The 21,796-nt window shown below is 40.0% G+C and overlaps 1 long non-coding RNA gene across 1 annotated transcript in view; it reads right to left on the reverse strand.

Annotated features, from left to right (window-relative positions):
- Positions 1–1,281: 1,281 nt before the first annotated feature.
- The window catches only part of LOC138151565 (uncharacterized), a 49,996-nt gene continuing 29,481 nt past the window's right edge, over positions 1,282–21,796 (reverse strand). The window contains exon 2 of the long non-coding RNA XR_011165863.1: positions 1,282–1,451. This is a non-coding gene — a long non-coding RNA (uncharacterized lncRNA). The remainder of the gene's footprint in view (positions 1,452–21,796) is intronic.

The raw sequence follows: 21,796 nt of genomic DNA on the forward strand, positions 1-21,796 counted from the left end.
GTCTATAATGCATTGTGTGTTCATACATGTACATCCTTTGGATGGGTTTCCCTACATGTGTATGCTTTTCTACCCACCTTCTCCAAGTTTGCCCTCTATCCAACTGTTAATACACTATTATTTATGAGAGTATATCTCGGGTTCATTTGAGAAACATCTCACTATGACTTTTCTTATGTTCCATTTTGTTAAAATTTGCTTTGAATTCTGTCCTCTGCTTAAAGGTAAATTTTGATAGGGGCTCGTGACTTTCCAGCCCCTACACTAATAAATTTTAATAACTCTGAAGCCCTGCCATTTCCTATCCTCACCCTCCTTGCAAAAATCTTTGGTGCCACCACATTGTTTAAGTCCAAATTCCTTACAGAGTACATTGAAGTGAGGCTTCTATTGCCTTGCCCCAACCTAACCCTTTCTTTTATCTTCCCATTTTCCACTAGCCTATAAAGGTCCACCCAGGCAGGTAATGTCTTGTTCATTTTTCATCGTTAGATTAATTTCCCCATAAAGCCACTAACTGCTACACAGGAGACTAAGTAATTGTTTTAGTTAAAATTATCTTTATTCTTGACTTAAAGTAGTTTTAGGAGTGTGTAATGATTGTGAGGCAGTTGTGATGTGGTATATAGTGAGAGTGGCCCCTGGACTCATGTTGACCAACCCTCAAAAAGAACTCCCTCGTGGACATAGGTAACAGTAGTAGAAATAAGCATGGATTGGAACAACCAGTTTTTTCAAATTCTACTTTGATACCACTTTGCTAAATATGTGATATTGTATGTCATTTTCAAATTCAATTAAATGGGAATAAGAAGCATCATCTATTCTCAAGAGGATATCTCTAGGATCAAATGAGATTAATGACTATATTCATTGGCTTTGAAAACTCATCATTATGATGTGAACAATGATCTTTTTTTTTTTGGCCTTTTTGGAGTGCAATTGGGGTTAAGTAACTTGCCCAAGGTTACACGGCTAGTTTGTGTGTGTGTGTGTGTGTGTGTGTGTGTGTGTGTGTGTGTGTGTGTGTGTGTGAATTGTCTGAGGCCGGAACCAAACTCAGGTCCTCCCGACTCCGGGGCCAGTGCTTTACTCACTACGCCACCTAGCTGCCCCTCTAGAATGATCTTTTTTTAATATGACATGGAAGGTGTGTGAGGTGTCTCCTTCCTATTTCTTGGTTAAGCTGAGGATGAAAAAGTCATTCCAATGACTTTGACTCACCTAAAAACCATTGCTTCACACCAACCCCTCGAAATAACACGCAAGTTGACATTCAAAGACAAGGATGGAAAGGCAAGTTTATTTAGAGATAGTGGCGGGATGGAAAGCTGCAGATGATCATGATGGTTTGTGGTTTTTTGTAGACGCCTGAGGAAAACAACATGTTGAGAAGAGCAGATTCTAACAGGTTGTTCCTGCAGGACTTCTCAGAGATTCTGAAGCTCATACTGAGGATGCGAATAGGGAGAAAAGAGACTCTTAAGAATACATGTGAGGGCCCTGACACATGAGCCCATCCAGTCAATCATTAGGACATCCCAATGCATTATTCACTCTTCCCAGCAATGGGATCTATATCTTGTCACCAATAGCCACATGCTGCCATTCTATATAGGGATTCTAAAAGAGGCTTCACTATTAAGTCAACTATCAGTCTTCAGTCCAAAATGGAATGGAGGAAGCACACAAACCTTTCTCCAAGTAATCTGATGAAAATTCACATTTCAGATAGCCATTTGCAAATATATACATATATATATATATATATATATATATAATTTGATCCTATAAAACCTATAAATACCTATAAAGGTAAAGTAATATTCTTATCCTCATTTTCTATTTAGAGGTAGAATGAAATTGAATAAAGTTTTCTTGTAATCAGGGAAAATAGAAATTTTATTCATTTCTAATACAATTAATAAAACACTGAGTAAAGTTTATATGTGAGCCTACAGTTTGGTGCTGAAGGTGGGGAGCTAAGAAAAGGGAATGTTTGTGGAATGAGAAAAGAAGGGCTGGATAAAAGGAAAGTGAGCCATCAGCTCCCTTTCCAGGAAGGAGTGAAAGGAAGTGGGGTGGAGAGGGACTCATCTTCCAATAAACATTGGATGCTGCCACATGGCACCAAATGTTGGCAGCCAGCTAATTTTGCCAAACAAAGGGCCAGGCTAGGAGGGACCCTGTCTTTCCTGAGATCCTCTCTTCAGTCAAAAACTGTAGTCAATACCTTGCCTTCCTATTTTTCTCTTCCGATGTCTTCTAGCTTTCTTCTCCCAGATAGGGAGCTGTCCTTGCTGAGTGGAGTTTTCGCTGTTAGACAGGCAGCCCCATATGTAGTCTCTGAGTGTTGACATCTTTATTTCATTCTCTAGCGGTGGGGTCCTTGTCGAAAGGGATGCTTCTTTGGCTACCCCAATTTCCCTACCTCCCCCTACAAACTTGCTGATCCAAAGCAGCCCCATCTGACTGCTAGCCCTTTTTATATGCTGGCTGCTATGATATAGCTCTGTCATAATGACTCCAGGGACAGGACAGCTGAGGTGGTAAGAGGGAACCCTCCATAGGAGAGAGAGACCACTGAGGGGCAGAGACATTTAAAATGATATGCATGTTTGAAAAATTACTCCTTAGGATTCTCTTAGGTAGCTAAGAAGCTACCCTTCCCAAGGTTGGAAAACAGAAACACATGTGAACTAACTGTACAAGCCATAAGCCCCAGTAGAGTTTAAAAACAAAGCTGTCTGTCTTTCCCACTGTTCAGTGGGCAAAGCCTTCAGAACACATTCTTCCCAGGTCCATAGTTTTCTCACTTGAAGCATGAAGGAAAATAAAGTTCCACAGTAGGAGGGCATGACAGACTTTAAAGTCAAAAGAAGCAGATTCAAATCCTGCTCCCATCACTTCTTTTCTGTGGGACTTTTTTGTTAACCCCTCTGGGCCTCAGTTTCCTACTATGTAAGAACCCCCAGTTGGGCTCATATCAGGTCTGGGGCCCTTTCCAATTCTAGAGGATCTTAGAAACTCCCTACTTCAAAGCTGTCATTTTATAGAGAAGAAATTCCCACCCAGGAGAGGGAAAGGGAAAGTATTATGGAGCCCATGATGCTTACAGGAGCAGAAATGCATTGTTTTGACTTTCAAGAAGCAGTTATAAATGAGCATTTTCACCTGTCTAGAATTATTAAGGATGACTTTAAAATGAGGGGACACTGCCAAGGTCCCTTCTGGCCCTATCATTCTGATTCCCTAGCTCCCTTCCTAACACTACTCTGATTCTAGCTTCTACACTGGACCTTTCATGATTCTTCTGCTTCACCAGAGGTTTCTACTCTCTCCCTCCCAAGTTACCATATATTGTATGATGCCCTCTTTGTATTCCCAGTATCTAGTATACATTGTGTGTGCATGTGTGAGAGAGAGAGAAAGAAACAGAGAGAAAGAGAGAGAGAGAGAGAGAGAGAGAGAGAGAGAGAGAGAGAGAGAGAGAGAGAGAGAGAGAGAAACACACAGAGAGAGAGAAACACAGAGAGAGAGAAAAAAAAACAGAGCAGGGACAGAGAAAAAGAGAAACAGAAAGAGGGGGAGAGAGTGAAAAGGAGGGAGGGAGGGAGAAAGGGGGGGGGAGAACCTGTATGTCATTGTAATAGGGAATTACCAATAAGAAAATGTTCTACCACTGTAGGTCATGACTTGCTTTTACAACTTATAGGCTCAGAGACGTAGTGTTAGAAGAGTCAAGTTCCTTATATAAGAGAAAACTGAGGTCCAGGGAGGTTAACTGATAGTAAAGTCAGTCTTAGAGTTTCTAAGATCCTCTAGAACTGGAAAATGATTGTTAGTTACTTACCCAGGACAGTGTCAGAGGCATTGAAGTCTTCTTGCCTCCAGGGCAGGTTGCCTGTTTATCAACCATTCCACACTTTCTTATAAATAGTAGAAACTCAATAAATGGTTGTTGAATTGGATTGAATTGAACTGAATTGAATTGGACTACAAGATTCTGATTATAGATCACAGGTTACAGGAAAATGAAAAATGTTGGGTAAGGGAAGAATCAGCGCAGAAAGCTTAGGAGATAAGAGGAAATAAAAGGGAAGGAAGGCATTCTTGAAAAGTCATGCTCTCCCCATCAGTCAGTCAGCTAGTATTTATTAAGAACCTACTGTGTACCAAGACCTGTTCCCAGAACTAGACATACAAAAAAAGACAAAAAGAAAAAATGGTCCCTGATCTCAAGGAGTTCATAGTCTAATGTGGGGCGGGGGGGGAGAGAGAGAGAGAGAGAGTTAGATGACCTCTTGTTAGGGATCCAGTTGGCATAGAAGACCTCTGAGAGGGTCCCTATCAGCTCTCAGATCCCATGATTCTGATTTCTACTCATGTGGCCCTCCCTCCTCCCCCAACTTTTAACACCTGGCTCCAAACTCTCTAACATGAAAATTAGTTGGATAGCAATATATATTTGCCCTGGACTCTGTGGCAGGGCAGGTTGATGCTTTCAGAGTGTGATTTCGGGCCTGAGAAATATCTGCATTTGCCTGGATCCTTCTGCTTCGAGGGACCTAAAACTCCCACAACAACAATTCAGTCAAATTCCTTTAGCCTAAGGAGTTAATTATCCCTTCTTAAAATTCAAACATCCTGAGAGAAAGCACACTTTCAGACTTATCACACTCAGTACTACCACTCAGTGTGACTGACCTCATGCAGAATTTTTCCTGAGAGTCAGTTTTAATAGGGAGAAATAGGGAGAAAGCATCTGGGCACTGAGTATGGGAAGGTTGGAGTAATGGTTGGGGTAAGGGAAAGGAATGGGAAAACTGGACTGACTTCACCTTTTTGCCTTAAGTACCTCCAACTCTCTCCATTCCTTTTTTACCTCAACATCCATTGGCTTGGTTTTGTTGTGGCTTCAATTGTGTCCAACTCTTCATAACCATATTGGGCTTTTCTTGGTAAAGGTACTGGAGTGGTTTGTCATTTTCTTCTCTATCACTTTTTACAGTTGACAAAGCTGAGGCAAACACACAACTAGTAATTGTGAGAGGACAGATACCAACTCAGGTCTTTGGCATGCTCAAGGCCTGGCATGCTGTCCACTGCGTCACATAGTTGACCATTGACTTAGTTTAGACCAGTACATAAAATGTCCTGCCGGCATATGTCAACTTAGAAAACCACATACTAATATTATCTATGCTAAATTTTTAATTTGTTTGGTTAAATGTTTCTCAATTATATTTTAATCTGGTTCTATGTGCTTGGGAACAGGCAGTTTGTTTGACATCTCTGACTTAGACAATACACATTTACTTCTCTAGAGCCGTGAAGAATGATTGACTAATCTCTTTGAACGTATTTGCCTGTAAGAGGTCACAGGGTCGTCATGAATTCTATCATTCCCAAGGTCTGTGTCTTGGATGTGAGTAGGCACATAACAGATTTGGAATAGGGGACTCCAAGGGTCAAGGTACTACCTGTTTCAAAGTCCAGGCCCTTAAGCCTTATGGGCACTAAGATTTGGAAAAAGAATAATAATCCTCATACCCCATGGTGTTTTTAATTCTTCAAATGCTTTCAGCTTTTCGGTCTCATTTGATGGGAATCAGCAGATCTAGGTTAGAATCACAGCCCTACCATTTGGGCTACTCACTTAATCTTTCTAGTCATCAATTTTCTCATCTGTCAAATGACCTAGAATTACCTTTAATATCCATTACAGCTTGAGGTCTTTGAGTCTATGAAACTCATAGTAATCCTGCGGGGTAGGTAGTACAAATATTCTACCATGACCCCCATTTTTTAGAAGAGAAAAGGAGGCTTGGGGGAGTTTGGTGATTTGTCCTAAATCATATAAAACTCAGAACTAGGCCTGAACCCCAGTCTATCTGAATCTTAGCCCCATGCTCTTTTTGGCTACATCATGTCAACTGTTCTCTCTTAGTTCCCCATCCTACCCTCTTTCTGATTCTTTACAAGGGTTCCCTAAGATGAGTTCTATATTAGACATGTTGAATTGAATTACTGTAGCTACCAAGTTCCACCAACACAACTCTCACTTGTGACATCCTTCCCCACTATCCCAGCTCATTTCTCAGCAATGTCAATATGATTGTTGACCCACACACAACTTGCTGCTCCCTTCATCTGTGCCTTTGGAGAAACCATCTTCTCCCCAACTTAGCACATTTTCTGCTCATTCCTCTCCACCAATACATGGTCCTTTATCCACTCCAAATCCAGTTCAAAACTCAGATCCCTCAACAAGCAGCAGATGGGTCCCTCCAAGCTCTGGTCACTCATCCCCTTAGAATGCATAAATTCAGCTTAAATGATTCGCATTTGTACTCCCTTGTAGATTTGGATGTAGATTTCCAAGTTTTGTTTCATTTATGTTCACTAATGTGTTTCCAATCAGACTGCAAGCATCCAGTTCACAGAGACTGCCTCCTCCTTATCTGACATTCTCCACCACTCCCTCAACACCCTAAAGAATCTAATCTAGTGCTCAGGACACAGACAGTACCTAATTTATGTTGGTTGATTCAATTTACTGAGTCAGTTGACTCAGAATGTAAACACCAAAAGCATTCAATTTGAATTTCGTTGTCTCTACCTCTATAAGTCCTTGTTTTTTCATCTGTAAAAAGAGGAAGCTAGTAGATAAGTTCTCAAATCTTTTCTAGCTCTTAATTTTATGATTCAAATAAATCCAGCCCTCCCTGGCTGAGTGAATTTACTGCTTTATTTGCCCATGTTTCAGCCTATGTCCTGTGCCCTACACACTTGGTGCTGAGGCTGCTGACCTCACAGGATCATTGTGAAGTGAGGACAAAGGACATCCTGGGTCACAATGCACTGAGACTCTTTATAGGGAGAGCTCTCTGGCTCCAAGCTCAGGTTAACACCTTCAGGTAGGCTGCTCTAGGATTCAAGTGCTGGGCTCTTGGACAACATCCACTCAACATGGCTCAGTGCAGATGGCACCAGTATAAATACCAACCTCCTGAGAAGAGGAGGAGGAAGCAGTGACCACAGAAGAGAGAAAACCAAAGAAGGAGTGGTAAATCACATGGGTTTGGGAGGGTTCGGGACCATGGATGGAGAGAAACCATAAAAGTAGAAGCAAGATAGTAGGAAGGAGGGTAGAGGGTTATTGTTCATTTGTGCCCACCTCTAGAATAACCCTGTGGACCATAGTATGCCAGTAATGTCCATGGGGTTTCCTTGGCAAGGCTCCTGGAGTGGTTTTCCATTTCCTTCTCCATTAGATTAAGGCAGAGGTTAAGTGAGTCCAGGATCACATGGCTAGTAAGTGTCTGAGGGAAAATTTGAACTCAGATCTTCCTGACTCCAGGCCCAGTGCTCTATCCATTGGGCCACCTAGCTGCCTCCAGAAAAGAGGGGTAACAAATGGATTTGGGTGGGAATACAGACCACCATGATTAGAAGATGTTGGAAAAAGAGGGGTTCATGTTAGAGTTTGACAAAGCAAAAAAACACCCCTCCCCTCTTATTTGTTATACCTTGAATCATGATGGGGAATCCCAATCACTACCTCCAGAGACATAGAAATTCCATTTTATTTACTCTTCTTCTATACTCTCTATATTAAGCTTCCCAGTCATTTTTTTTCAACTGATCTCATTATCCCCTTTGTGAAATAAAGCTTTTTACCTTTGCCAAGGCAGAATTCTCATGCCCTTTCCTTTCGTATTATAATCTTGAATCTTGATGGGGATCCCAATTGCTACCTTTAGAAACAGCCTGTTGTGCTTCAGCATCTTTTCTTCTATGCCTTCACCAACTCTTCTCACTTTTGCTCTTTGGGAAATGACATCCAGAAACATGTTATGACCTGAAATCCTATGGCAAACAGCAAAGGTCTTATAAGGAAATAGAGCTCAGCTTTCTCAAAGGGGCCTCCAAATTCCCAGGGACCCCCTTAACCTTGACTTTGCCTCTGTTTCCTCACAGTGAATTGCTATTACTACCGCAAGAGTGTGATTTACTGAAGAAGGCCCATGTTTCTCTATGGTGCCACACTGCCCTCTGCTTTGCACCCGCAACTCTGAAGGGACAGGACCATCCAGAACATCTCTACAGTTTTATGTCCCATGAGCCCCCCCAAGCCCACCCAGTATCAGGAACCTCTGGTTAATAAAATCTGATCACTGCAGCACACAAGCAAAGACTGGGAGTTGTCTTTTTCTTTCTATCTGGAGAAGAGAACACAAAAAATCAAATATGTTCCTTTGTACATAAAACCCATATTAGATACCAGGGGTATATTGAGAGTGATGCGTTCTACAAGTTTAAAATGAGGGGTTCTACTAAACTAACCTCTCTACCAAGGTTCTTAACCTAGAGGCCATGGAGATACCCAAAAGGTGTAGAGATAGACATCAGCCTGATACATGAACTTGGGGGAAAATTACATTATTTTCAAATACCTGGTTTCCTCTATAATCCAATGTATTTATGCATTTATAAAACATTATTTGCAGGAGTTCCTCAGACTTCCAAAGATCCATAATACAAAGGTTGAAGAACTCTGGTACTATGCTTATAAAGTTAGGGTCTCCTTTATCCCTGACATTCTTTGAGTTTGTATGAGTTTCAAATTCCATAGAAACCCAGAGCTGGAAGGGGACCTCCTTAATGACCCAGGAGCTCCAGCTGCAGGTGCTTCTATTGTTAAGTGGGCCAACATTTACCTAATTTAAAGATTTTCAGAGGTGGAAATTTTCCCCAACAAAAGACATTAGACTGCATGGAAATTTTTGAAGGGTCATTATTTTACCATTCTACATAATGCAAATTGCTTTATCCTTCCCACCTTTCTCCTATTCAGGAAGAGAGAGAGTGGCAAGTCTATATTTGTTGACAACTTATTAGTTCTGGGAATGAGTTTTAATCAGAGAGATAATTTTTTAAATAGTAAAAATGCATACATGCATATATCCATATATACATCTATGTATATATGTATGCATATGTGTGTGACCCTATGAGAATCATACCTTCTAGAAGTAAAGGCCATGTCAACTTCTTGAGCATTTAGATGGAAGAAGTTTTGATCACTAATTTAGAGTGGAAAGGGAGTTTAGCAAAATTCTCTAGGAATACAGTTCTTACACCGGGGTTTCATACATAGGCAATATATGAAGATGGGAGGTGAAATTTATTTCAAGTTCAATTAAATATACTTTGGGGTTATACAGACATGATTTCCTTGGTGTATGTTGCTGTCCCACTGCAGAAAATTCTTCCACCACTAAATATAGGCCAGTACTTGTGAAAAAATGTATATAGTTTTTAGAGTTTATCTAGAAACATTGAAATGATTTGTTGAACCACACTGGTCCCTCTCCAGTAGGTATCAGAGGTGAAGTCTCACCTCGCAAAGGCTTCCTTTAGAGAGTTGAATCCAAACTCCTAAATTTACAGATAATGAAACTGAGGCCTATATTGGTTAAATTTTGTCCAATGAGGTCACACAGCTCTAGTGGGGAAGGGAAAGGGGAGGATTCAACTGCTTTCTTAGGTCCTGTGCCCTAAAGCAATTCAATTTAATTAACAGTCAAATTTACCTATAGATAGGCTTGCTGCCATAAACAAGATATATATGTATTTGACACTTACTAGAGTCAAACTTTGGGGGGTTTGGGGTTCAAATCTCACCTTTGACACATATGAGAGCATAGATGGCAATGGTGTGATTGAGAGCACTGGCCTCAGTGGGGGACGGGCACCACGTTAACCCAGCTCTCTCACAGCTTTTGGTGGGTGGTCTATGTCATCTCACCTCTGAGCCTCTCCTCATGTGAATAGGCTGATTATCATGAAGGTCAACTTTTAACTCAAAATTTCTATTCCAATAATCTCCTAATTGATTTTCTTGCTCTAAATCACTCCTCTCCACACCGCTGCCAAAATAAGCTTCCTAAGGATAACGTCTAACCATCTTCCCTGCTTGAAAGCCTTAAATTGATATTCCAATAACCTCTGGGATAACATACAAATTTCTTAAATCCAGAGTGTCTAAAGCCCTACATAATCTGGCTCCCACTTAACATTTCAGTTTTCCTGTTTTCAGTTTTGGAGATTTTACTGTTGTTGATACTGATGATGCTGTTGATGTTTGTTGTTGCTGCTGTTGTATTTGAGTTTTTGAGACTTGGGATTCCTTATCTTGTCCAGTCTGGAAGAGCAGTAGCTGCTGCTCACAGGTTCAATTCCACTAATAATTAGCATGGAGCGTTTGACATGATTCACTACTGACCTGACCTGGATTAGTCCTCCCTTCCCCTGGACATCCTTTGTTCCCTCCTCCCACCTCCCCACTGTCCCCTGCTCTCCAAGACTCTCACTATATTGGTGCCAGGCTTAATATGAACAGCCCTGATACATTTAACCCACTGCATCTCAAAACTCCTCCAGGCTCAAGGGGCTATTGTTAGATCCTCAGTCTTCCCAGGTATTGCATATGTTTTAACACATCTGGCTTTACTTTCCAGTTTTCTTTCACCTTGCATATTACATCATGTACCCTAACCACTATGTAGTCAAACATAGAAGGTTATGTATACTATTCCTTGACCCTAAAATTTCAACTCTCTACATTCATATAGATCATCCCCTATTCATGGAATGCTCATCTTTTAGAATCCTTGTTTTCTTTCAAAACTCAAAGCTCCATCTTCTCCATAAATCCTTTAATGATCCCCTCTAGTATTAATGAATTTTCCATCTGCAATATATCAGTATTTTTCTTCTGTATCTATTTCTAATATTAATGTAAAGCCAGCACTGTTTTGACTTTTGTTTTTATAGCCCCAGAAACCTACAACACTGCCTTCTGTGCACACAGTGGATACAAGTGTTTGACAGATTGTCTTTATTACCTTAAAAGATATCTCCAAATCTCTGAAATAACCCCAAGCTCTTCATTCTACAATCTCTATCATCAGAGTCTTCTTCTGAAGTCTAATCTTCTGAGTCCCTCCTGAGAAGGAGACACCATGGGGAGAAAACTCTGGGAATGGATTCAGGGGAGGTATGTGCAGACAGACTAACAAAGAAAGAGAAGTTAATGAATTTGTTAACTTTCAAGGAGAAAAATCTCAGGAGCTTTTAGGGAATGATGTTACCTTAGCAGCCCTCTCTAGTGTCCCCAGATGGGTTGGACCGAGCATAACCTTTTCTCTTTTCTCAAACCTGGTCTCTGTTGCTTCCACTTTAGAATTTAGAACTGGTTTGACCTCAGAAACCAGTCCTCCCCTCTTATCACCAAACCCTCCTGGCACAGAACTCTCCATTAACTCCATCCCAGTCCCTTCAAGGGACTCCTTCCCAGTGAGTAGCAGGGAGATACAGCAGCACAATAGGCAGTGTGTGCAGGCAGAACATAATGAAAGGGGGCCTTCTCCATTGCTGAGGTCAACATCTGGAGAGACTTAAGTTTCAGAGAGGGATTTATACTGAGTCATCAACATATGTAAGGACTGTCAGCAGCTTCACAATGTTCAATCTTAATGAGCCCCAATCCCCATCCTGCTGGGAGGAACCAGCCCAGTGAAGACAAGGGCTGGGCTCCTCAGGAAAATTAATAGAGTAAGCATGAAATAAAGAAGTGAGAGGGACCTGAAGATAGACGAGGCCTCCAAGATGATAGACCCTGTCCCCTGCCCCCTTCCACACCTAAAGTACTTCGTGGGACATTCAGTCAAAAAAGTCATCTGATGAAAGAAGACTCACTATTTTCAGATTCATTAATGCTTTAAGTAGGAAGGAACTGACAGGGGTCATCCCTCTGTCTCCAAGAAAGATGAAACCAAACAAAATCCAGAGATATGGGAGAAAAAAAAAACAAGTTTGCTTTCTGGTCTTCAAGTTCTTTAAAAATGCAGCCATCTTGTTCTGTGTCCCACTAGCAATTAAGAAACGGGGCATGTTAGAGCCATGTGGGCTTCATGGGGATAGTTGAGATAGGAGAGGAAAGGCAGGTTTCATGTCATCCCTGATGCTAATGCACTTTGGGCAGCTTAAGTACCCATTTCATGTACATTACAATTTCTTCATCTGAGAAAAAAATGAGAAAAGAAAGATTTAGATTGGTGGGGTAGTGACCTGACCTCAAGAAAGGATAATGAACTCAGAGTTGGCCATGCTCCCTGGACATAGATACCTCCAGGCCCTCTCAGGATCACATGTGGCCTCCCCAAGCCTTGCCTAACTTATCACTGGCTTTCTATATACCATGGTAGAGTTAGTTGAAGAAAGGAACAGGTCTGATCATTGGGCATTTGATCCTTCCCAACCCCATGAGTTCAGACACTTTGTCCAACCTAAACACCCCTCTTGACCGCACCCTTTGATTCTGACTCACACACACCCCCATTGGGGTTTCTGTCTACTCAAGTTTCTTGTTTTAAGGTTGAGGAGGGGTTATGCTCCCAGACCATGCAAAGGGGACTTTTCTTTTTCTTTTTCTTTTTTCCCAACCAGTTTCCTGGGCCTGGCTTTTTTCCCCCAGATGATCTCAGCTTCTCCTTGGCAAGATCAATCCATTGGGGGTGGGAGGGGTCATCGTGGGGAAAGAAATATCATCCTGCCTCTGTGGCCATCAGAGAAAATGAATGCCTTTTAATCCTTCAAAATTAGTTCCTTTGAGGGTTTTTTAGGAAGGAAAGCCACTGGGAAGAAGAAAGTATATTGCTTCAAGTTAGGCTGGCCTTCTCCATTAGAAAGAATATCACCTAACCCCCAACATATCTAAAATTACTCCTCCCACCCCAACTCTTTGTTCTCAATTCTAACTTCTAGAAGAGGGTGTGACCCAGAATCTTATTCCAATATCTATTACCAGCAATGCTTAGTCAAAAGGCTAATCAATTCTAATGGCAGTCAAAGCTTTTTCCTTTCACAATCCTGTTTCCAGTTATGACTGCACAAAGACAGAACAGGGAGTTGGAAAGGGAAAATGATAATTCTTTGTCATGTTTTCACATCACCTGTATGTGTTACTGATTTAAGGGAACCAAACTGATTAATTCTCTGACAAAATATGAATGGTTCTATTCATGTCATAAAGATAGAACCCTGGCCTCCAGGAGAGTCGTCTTTTTGTGAACAAAACAATTGAGGAAAATGTGACATGCTTCTAAATAGCCTGAGAAAAAACTCATATTGGATACACAAATCTGCCTTAACACACCTATGAACAGAACAATCAATGGATTTTTTTTCTCCTGAGAAACATCTATTATGTTTAGCACAGTGCTAAGTACTAGAAGGGTACCGGGGTGGAAAAATAGAAATCATCAATTCTTCTCTTTAAGAAATTGTATTCCATACTGATGGCAAACACCAGTCTAGAATACTTTCTTGTGTCATCATCACCAAGAGAGGGACCTGGAGTAACCTGGAGATCCTTGGAGAGTTGCCCTAGGGAGTCTAGTTTTCAAGCCTGGAAAATCACTTGTTGGGAGATGTTTTAGGAATAGGTTGAGAATGCCTAATTACAGATTGGACTAGATGACCTCTGAGATCATTTCTAAGGAGAAGCCTTTCTAAAGCTTGAAGGCCTTCTGGGGGTTTGGAAGAGCGTTTCTGGGTTTATTTATTTAGAAATTACCTGCTATTTTATTGGCATAAGGAATTGCTAACAAGGAAATTATCTCCTCCAAAGCAATTAATATCTTCCCTCCCAAGACTATATAGAAAAACTGTCTGGGAGCCCTGTCTTTCCTGGAATAATACAAACTGTATCTATTTGATTCTCAGACCAGTTCTTGAGCCACTATGTCTTACTGTCCTCTGCCTTCTTGGTCATAAAATAGCAAAGACAAAGAAGAAAAATGGTAGGAAGTCAGGAATGGGGAGTCAACACACTTAAATCCAGATTTCTTTATCTAGTCTTCAAGGCTTTTTTATCTATCTGCTGGATCAATCTTACTCTATCATCATCATCATCATCACCATTTCCAACAATTCCCCATTTTGCACCTGTCATCCTCATCATTTAATGGTATTATTTTTTCATTCAAAAGCCTTCATTTGATTCCAACTACCTATTAAATAAAGACCTGGCATTGAAGGCCCCCTATAATCTGGTTCCAATTTACTTCTCTGTTTTAACATCACATAATCCACCTGAAATACAACCCAACTGGACTACTCAAGTTCAAGAGCCACCTTGATGATATTCTTTCTCTGATTAATCTAGTCTAAATTGATCTCATCTCTGAACTTTTAATCCTAACTAAAATGGGTTTATATACATCTTTAAGGTATGAATTCCTTCATCTAGTACTTGGTCTACTCATTTGACATTAGCTACAATTATATGCAAGACAACATACCCTAGCCCTAGATACTGGAAATATCTTTGTATTTTAAAAAAATGATGTTTTCTAACCTCAAAAAGTATTTACATTCTACAGTGAAATGGAATGGGGTGATATTTACTATGTGAATACAGAAAAAATAGATATCTATATAATATAATACATATAGTATGTATATCTAAATCTATGTCTCTATATATGCATATATATGTATACATACATGTACATATATATAATGTACATATATATGCATATACACACCTATACACATAAAGAGGGGATGATGGAAACAAAGAAGATATCCAAAAATATCTTTTGAAAAATTTGAAGATGGAACAGGAATCTTAATTTTAAATTGAAAACAACCAATAAGTTTATCAATCATCAACATGTTATGCATTGGGGACACCCTATGAGTTTAATACTGTAGGCACTATGGGAGATACAGAAGAAACACATCTCTTCTAGGGAGAGAAAGACAGCATGATAAACTGGACAAGAATAAAAGACATAGGTAAGAGACTCAAATATTAGGCCCATCTCTGCCATTAGCAGTATCTTTATGACCTTATGTAAATTCCTTCATTTCCATAGGCCTCAACTTCCTCCTTTGAGAAATGAGAATATTGTATTTCATAATCTCTGGGATCCCTTAAAACTGACACTTTGTGGTTCTGTGAGATGAGAATAGCCAACATGAAACATTATAGTGAAGCAGGAACCTTCTAAAAATCAAATGTAGGATTGAGAATTATCCTTGAGGGAATGGAAAGGGCCATTGAATGTTTATACCAAAGTCTATTAAAAGAATGTTTGAGAAGATTGATTTCTGTCACATCTAAAGGAAAGAGTTTGAAGGCAATAATCAGTTCAGGACCTGGTTCTCCACTAGGACTGAGGAGAAAAAGAAGAAAAGTTTTCAAAATCAGAGGAGTTTGAAAAATTAATATTATAGACTGAGTATTATCCTTGAGGTAGTGGAGAGCCACTGATATTTATGCCAGCAACATTTTAGATTAATCTGGTAGAAATATACAGGTTAGATTAGAGAGAAGGGATACCTAGATGGACCAGGTTAACAAAGGCAGCCAGAAAGCAATATTCTTGGCATGAGATGAGACCATGAGTCTGGACTAGAGTGGTGAATGGAAATAGGAAATGGCAAACCACTCCAGTATCTTTACACCCCCCCCCCAAAAAAAAATCTCAAATGGGGTTAAGAAGAGTCAGACATTACTGAAATGACTGAACTACAAAGTAGAAATTAGGAAAACTAAGAACCTCTAATAAAGGAAACAGTTCAAAGTTCTCCTGCCAATAAGAAGACCTGTTCATTTTAGGACCTGTTAAGTTAAAAGTGAAAAAGAAACATCAAAGTGGAAATGCTTTGTAAAGGGGTAGGGATCTTTTTGTCATGTGTATGTGACCTGACCTTTTTATTATCTATTGTTTTCATAACTGTATTACAAAATAATTGGTTTGCTTTGTAATTCTATGTATTTTATTTTACCTGTTTAAAAATATTATTTTGACAGGGGGTTCATAGACTTCACTAGACTGCCAATGATTTCATGACATGTAAAAAAATGAAGAACCCCTGTTTCCAGGGATATAGGAAGGCCTTTCTAGGCTCCTTTTGGGCCACATTCTATATGTATAACCCCCCAATCAAAATATAAATAATTTTTCTTGTGTCTCTTGGGAAACTAGGGACCTACTAAATAATAAATAGTTGATTTAAGTTCATCTCATATAAAAATGACTTCATTATTTGCAGAGGCCCTGAGCCATGATAATGAAAAAAAGCCCCACTCTTTTTCCCATATATGGTCCAAAGCCCATAAAGGTAGGGTCTCACAATGGGGCCACACCCACTTGCTAAGTCCCACCCCTTCCACCTCATAATGGCTAAAGGGTTAAATAGACCAGACCCTGGCCTTCGTGCTTTTCAAAGCCCCCAGACTCTGGCAGCTAGCAACATGTCTACCAACAGGAGAATGAAAAGCCAAGGTGGGAGGAGAAATAAAAGCAGATCTCCTCACAAGGGGGTCAAAAGAGCTGGAGCTAAAAGGAAACACCGGAAGGCTGGGCTAAAGAGCAGAAAGAGAAGTGAGGAAGGTGAGTATGGGGATAGAGGAGGAGGAGTTCCTAGAGCCCCCCAAATCTTGAGTTGAACAAAAAGGGACTTCAAAGGCCAATTCTAAAAAGTCCACCCCTTAAGCAATGCAGGAAAATCCCTCCTACACACTCGGAGGCAGGGTGGTGTTGTAGTAGGAAGAACCCTGGACCCATGGTGGGGGGGGGGGGGGTCAGGAGAACACCCCCCCCCAAGTCTGAGTCCTGGCTCTGCCACTTAACAGGATGTTGTGTGATTCATGTGCCTCAGTTTCCTCATCTGTAAATGGAGGGCATTCATAACCCTTACAAGGGGTTCTTGTGAAGGAAAAGTGCTTTGTAAACAGTCAACCTTATAAAGCTCCAGAGCAAGACTTTTGAGTTTGTCAGTCATCGACTTGAATTCAGGTCTTTAAATTCTCTCCTATCCTCCTGCATCTGACTCTGAGAGCTTTATAAATGTGTCTGTCCCACCAAAAAAAAAAAAATCCCCATAGCTGACTGGAAGGTTATAATTAGGGTGTAGCAGGCTTTTTTTTTCAGGTAGGAACAAAAACCCACCCCTATCTCTGTCCTTCCTCACAGCTCACAGGACTTACCGTACCAACTTGTGATCCCACCAAGAGCTCAGAGCTGCTGGACTTCTTAGCAACATCAGTCCGCAGCGAAAAAGAAGGACAGGGGGTCTGCCAGGGCAACCAGAGGTGATTCAATCAGAGAAGGAAAAAAAGGAAACATTGAATTTGGGGAAAATCCAGGCTTGAGGAAGTGAGGAATGTATATGATGGCGTTTTTCCCCCCACAACATCTCAATAAAATTTAGAAACCTGGTGTTTTTCCCCCCACAACATCTCAATAAAATTTAGAAACCTGGTGTAAAAAAAGATCATGACAATTCTTTGATGGGTTGGGGAAGGAAGGATTAATCTGTTTTATAGTAGCCTTTCCAGCCATCTTGACCCCCTCCTTTTTCCAATCTAATCCCCTCTCTCCCAGCTACATTATTGAAAAGAAGCAGCTAGGTATAGAGAACATAAGAGAACAGAATATAAAAATTCCAGGAGTTAACAGGAAACTGAAGCCACACTCCCAAAAAGTCCCCTGCTCGATTCAGGTCAATATCTCACATGGTGCCACCCAATGGTGCAAGAAGAAAGTTGAAGTGAATTAGATATCCTTTTGCCATTGAATACACATGCAAAACACACTAATTTTGCTCATACCCAGTTTTAAAATACATTCCTTTATTGTCATGTAAATTTCCAAAGAGAAACTTTCTACACCCTGAGAAGCCATAGTCAACAAACTTAATTCTCCCCTCCTGTTATAAACACTCCTTCAATCATTTCCTCAATAGAGTCTCTTTTCCGCACCAGAATGCAACGAGGTTAAGGGAGTCGTGTGCCTAGAGAAGGGACCACTTCGAAGATTCAGTTGGTGATCCACAAGACTGGTGTCTCTTCTTCTAGAAACAAAGCACTTATTCATGTTCTTTTAGAAAAATGTCCTCTGTAAATTACATCTGGAGAAACTGAGGCACTGCTTCCCCCCCCCATCTAGCACAGCATAACACATGTTATACATTGAAAGCTTTTAAAGGGAAGGATTTGAATTCCACCTTTATAGCCAGACTTTTCTTCCTGCATAAAAAACGTACAAAGCTTAATTAAGCATAATAAAAGGCAGGGGGAAAAGGGAAGAGGTTAGAAACAGATAAATGAACTGTTCTCAAGAAGATATTCTAATTCTCTAATTCTTTTTTTTTATTATTATTATTTCCCCCTCCCTCAGGAGCAGCTGTTCAGACAGCAACAGCAAGCCAAGGGAAAAATCAACTATTGGCTGATTTAAATAGTCCAACGACCCTTGGACAAAAAGCTTAATCAAAAAAATTCTCTTGAATTCAGAACTGTTTGTTGTATTTTTTACTATTATTTTATTTATATATTGTATTTTATCACCATATTTGGGGAAACTAAACTTGATAGAATGTTATTAGTGGCTTAAATATCATAAATACCCTTATACAGATGGTTATTATTCCTTGTCTTTCTAACTGGTGATGTTGTTTTCCACTCTAATACTTTTTTGTTTTTGTTTTTTGCTCTTTTTGGGGGGGGGAAGGAAAGAAGGTAGGGCAATTATGGGTACTTGCCCAAGGTCATACAGTAGTTTTGTGTTAAGTGTCTGAGGGGCACATTTGAACTCAGGGATCCTCCTTGACTCTAGGCCATGACGCCCTGCTCTAGTACTTTTTAAAGTAGCACCAATGTGCTATTGAAAGATTCCTTTTTCTTCTCTTCCCTGGAACTTGTCTTTTCCTCAGTCACAGTGAGGGCCCTGGGTTTACTTTGTATAGTTATTTAGGGATAGGTAATTAAGGGTTATGCCCTTTGGGTGAGGTGGGGGGGGGGGGACTGATTTTTCTACTCACTTGATTGAATTTGACCAAGGAATTCTCTCCAGCTAAAATAACTTTGATATTAACAATAAAAACTTGTTTTTGACTCATTCATTCATACACAAAGGTAGATCTGATCTATAGAGATATCCACATTCTGTAAACACATCTGATACTTGGGCTCATTTACACAAGCGCATTGAACTTGAAAAAGAGGGGAGGGGAGGGATGTTTACTAAAATTAGACTCAAATACTATTTCACTAAGCCTCCAGCTTTTGAGACCCAATTGGAACTCTCCAAGACACTCCTGACTACTTTATCTCTGAGAGAATGAGAAAAGAAGTTCTGTTTTCCTTTTCTGGAAAATATCTTAAGAGCTTTTTTTGCTAGCCTCCTAATTACAGTGAGATAATGGGGGTGACTGAAGGACTTGAGCCCCAAGCCCAAGCCCCTTTTGTAGATTTTCCCTAGCTAGCTAACTAGCTTAGCCTAAGGACTATATTTCCAACTTTCATTTTTTTTCTGATGCAATGGTGGGGTGTCCTAAAAAGTCTCATTTGACTTCTTTTCAAAGTGAATTTTTTAATAAAAAAGAAAAAGATGATGAGCTTGGCCACAAGCTTGGTATATACTAGGTCACCTTGACCTCCTTGCTAAGATTTGGGACTTCCACTTCCAAGGCCAAACAAGAGTGTACTGATACTGATAAAGGTTTAATGAATCCAGCTGGAGAATGAATTCATGGGGGAAAGTGTTTGGCACATAGTAGGCATTTAAAATGCTTGTTGATTGATTTTTGTGGAGAGAATGCTTGGACTGTATCCTCTTGATTTCTCACCCCTCACTCCCCCATCTTCTGCTACACAAGTAACCAAAGGTGAAAAAAGTTTCTTTTATACAGTTCAGAAAACCCAATAGTAAACAGGGTAATCTGGAATAATGCCTAGAGAATCAATAGAAGGGGAAGAGCACACACACACACACACACACACACACACACACACGCAACCAGGAGGGGACCGAGGACTGGTAGCATTTTGCTTTTCCTATCTCTAGATGTTATGTGGCAATAGCTGCCTAGTCAGTTGTGTTCCTCCTTTTCCAAACATCTGTGTCCAGACAGCAGGAATCTCTAAAACTTTTACAATATTTGATCAATAAACATTTGGATGAACTGACCTGATTTTGTATGAACTTGCTTCAATAGTATTAAGACAGAGACTGTAAAAATAGAAGAAAAAGCCCTAGTAGGGAGCTCTGAAGTTAGATCTGATTTTTCTCTAAATAAAACATACAATTCAAATAAAATGTGAAGGATGGCTTCCATGACTCTTGGTTTAGTTTCTTACTAAAAGAACTACAAAATTACATTTCTTAGAGAGCCAAATTTCACTCAATATTGTCACATAAAACTACAAAAGTCTCTATTAATGAATACTTGAGACTTTATCAATTGTGAAAAGATTACTGGGAGTCAAGGGGGTCTCTCAGCCATCCTGAGTGGTCAACAACACTTTACCTGCACCTGCCACCTTAAGGCAAGTCATTTTATCTCTAGGCCTAGGATGCTGCTGCTATAAAATCATGGAATCTATTGGTCCAATGTCTCCAGGCTGGACTTTTCTAATACCTTGAACCAAATGTGGAAACTTAGAGCATAATATAGTCCAAGGTCTCCAGACAGGGATTTTTCTAATAACCCTTTAAACAGTAGCCATTGAAACAGAAAGGCATAAGATCCCTGTTCCCAATATGGTGAAAATATTTCCTGAGCCCAGTCTACCATGGCAAGACAAAACTGGGGAGAAACACATGACTGAATAAAACCATTATATGAATGTAATGGTAATTCTATCAGACTGTGTAAGAAATAATGAAAAAAAGATGGTTTTCATAGAAACCTAGAAATTACTTGTAAGAATTGATGCAGAGAAAAAATTATACAAGGAGGAAAAAAGTATATAATGACAATACTATACTCACTGTACAACTTCAAAAGAATTAAGAACTCTTGATCAATGCAATGGCACCAACTGGACCCAATGATGAATTTATCCATCTCCTGACAAGTGAGGGGTGATAAACTCAAGAAATAACTCATATTTTTGGAAATAAGAGAATGTGGAAATTTGCTTTGCTTGACTAAAAATTGTCACAATAGTTAACATTTTTTTCAAAGGGGAAACTGGGAAAGAGACAAAAACTTAGGGGAGAAGAAAAGGTAATAAAAGGTTACATAAACTAACACAAAACTAGGGAAGAAACCCCACTACTTGACTACCTTTTTCCATACACTTCTTTATGAAAGGAATTCCTTTAAATTAAAATCTTCTTCCACTGTACCTTTCTCGGGAGTGTCATTCTATGAGTCACAGTACTCTTAGCCTACTAGATTTTTTAAAAAATGTTTTAAAAATATGTACTGACAATTCTTGGGATAAATCCACACATAAAAGAAAATATTATGTTAGAGAAATAGCCCGTAGTTTAAAGCAGGCCAAGTCCCTGCTAAACTGGGGTACCTTCCTGGTTCCCTGATTCATGTCTGTCTTCCTTTCCTTAGCTCTCTCCTTCCTGGCTCCCTGAAATATCTGTCTTCCTTTCCTAGCTCACTCTAAGATGCGTGTTAGAACCCCTTCTGTCTCAATTATTTTGTGGTAACCTGAAGGATTTAAGGTAAACTTTCCTTGACTGACTCTGTATTGGGACTCTGTTGTCATTGCCCGAATTATTTGTTAAACTCTTAGGGTGATATCTATCACCCCTACGTATTCTCTCTCTGTCTCTCTGTCTCTCTCTGTCTGTCTGTCTGTCTCTGTCTCTCTGTCTCTCTGTCTCTGTGTCTCTGTCTCTCTCTCTCTCTCTTCCTCTCTTTGTCTCTCTGTCTCTCTCTGTCTGTCTCTCTCTGTCTCTCTGTCTCT

This window comes from Petaurus breviceps, unplaced genomic scaffold (assembly GCF_028583685.1).
Source record: "Petaurus breviceps papuanus isolate PSGF00001 unplaced genomic scaffold, PetGlider_PUasm1.0 90903, whole genome shotgun sequence".
In the NCBI taxonomy this organism is placed as follows: Eukaryota; Metazoa; Chordata; class Mammalia; order Diprotodontia; family Petauridae; genus Petaurus; species Petaurus breviceps.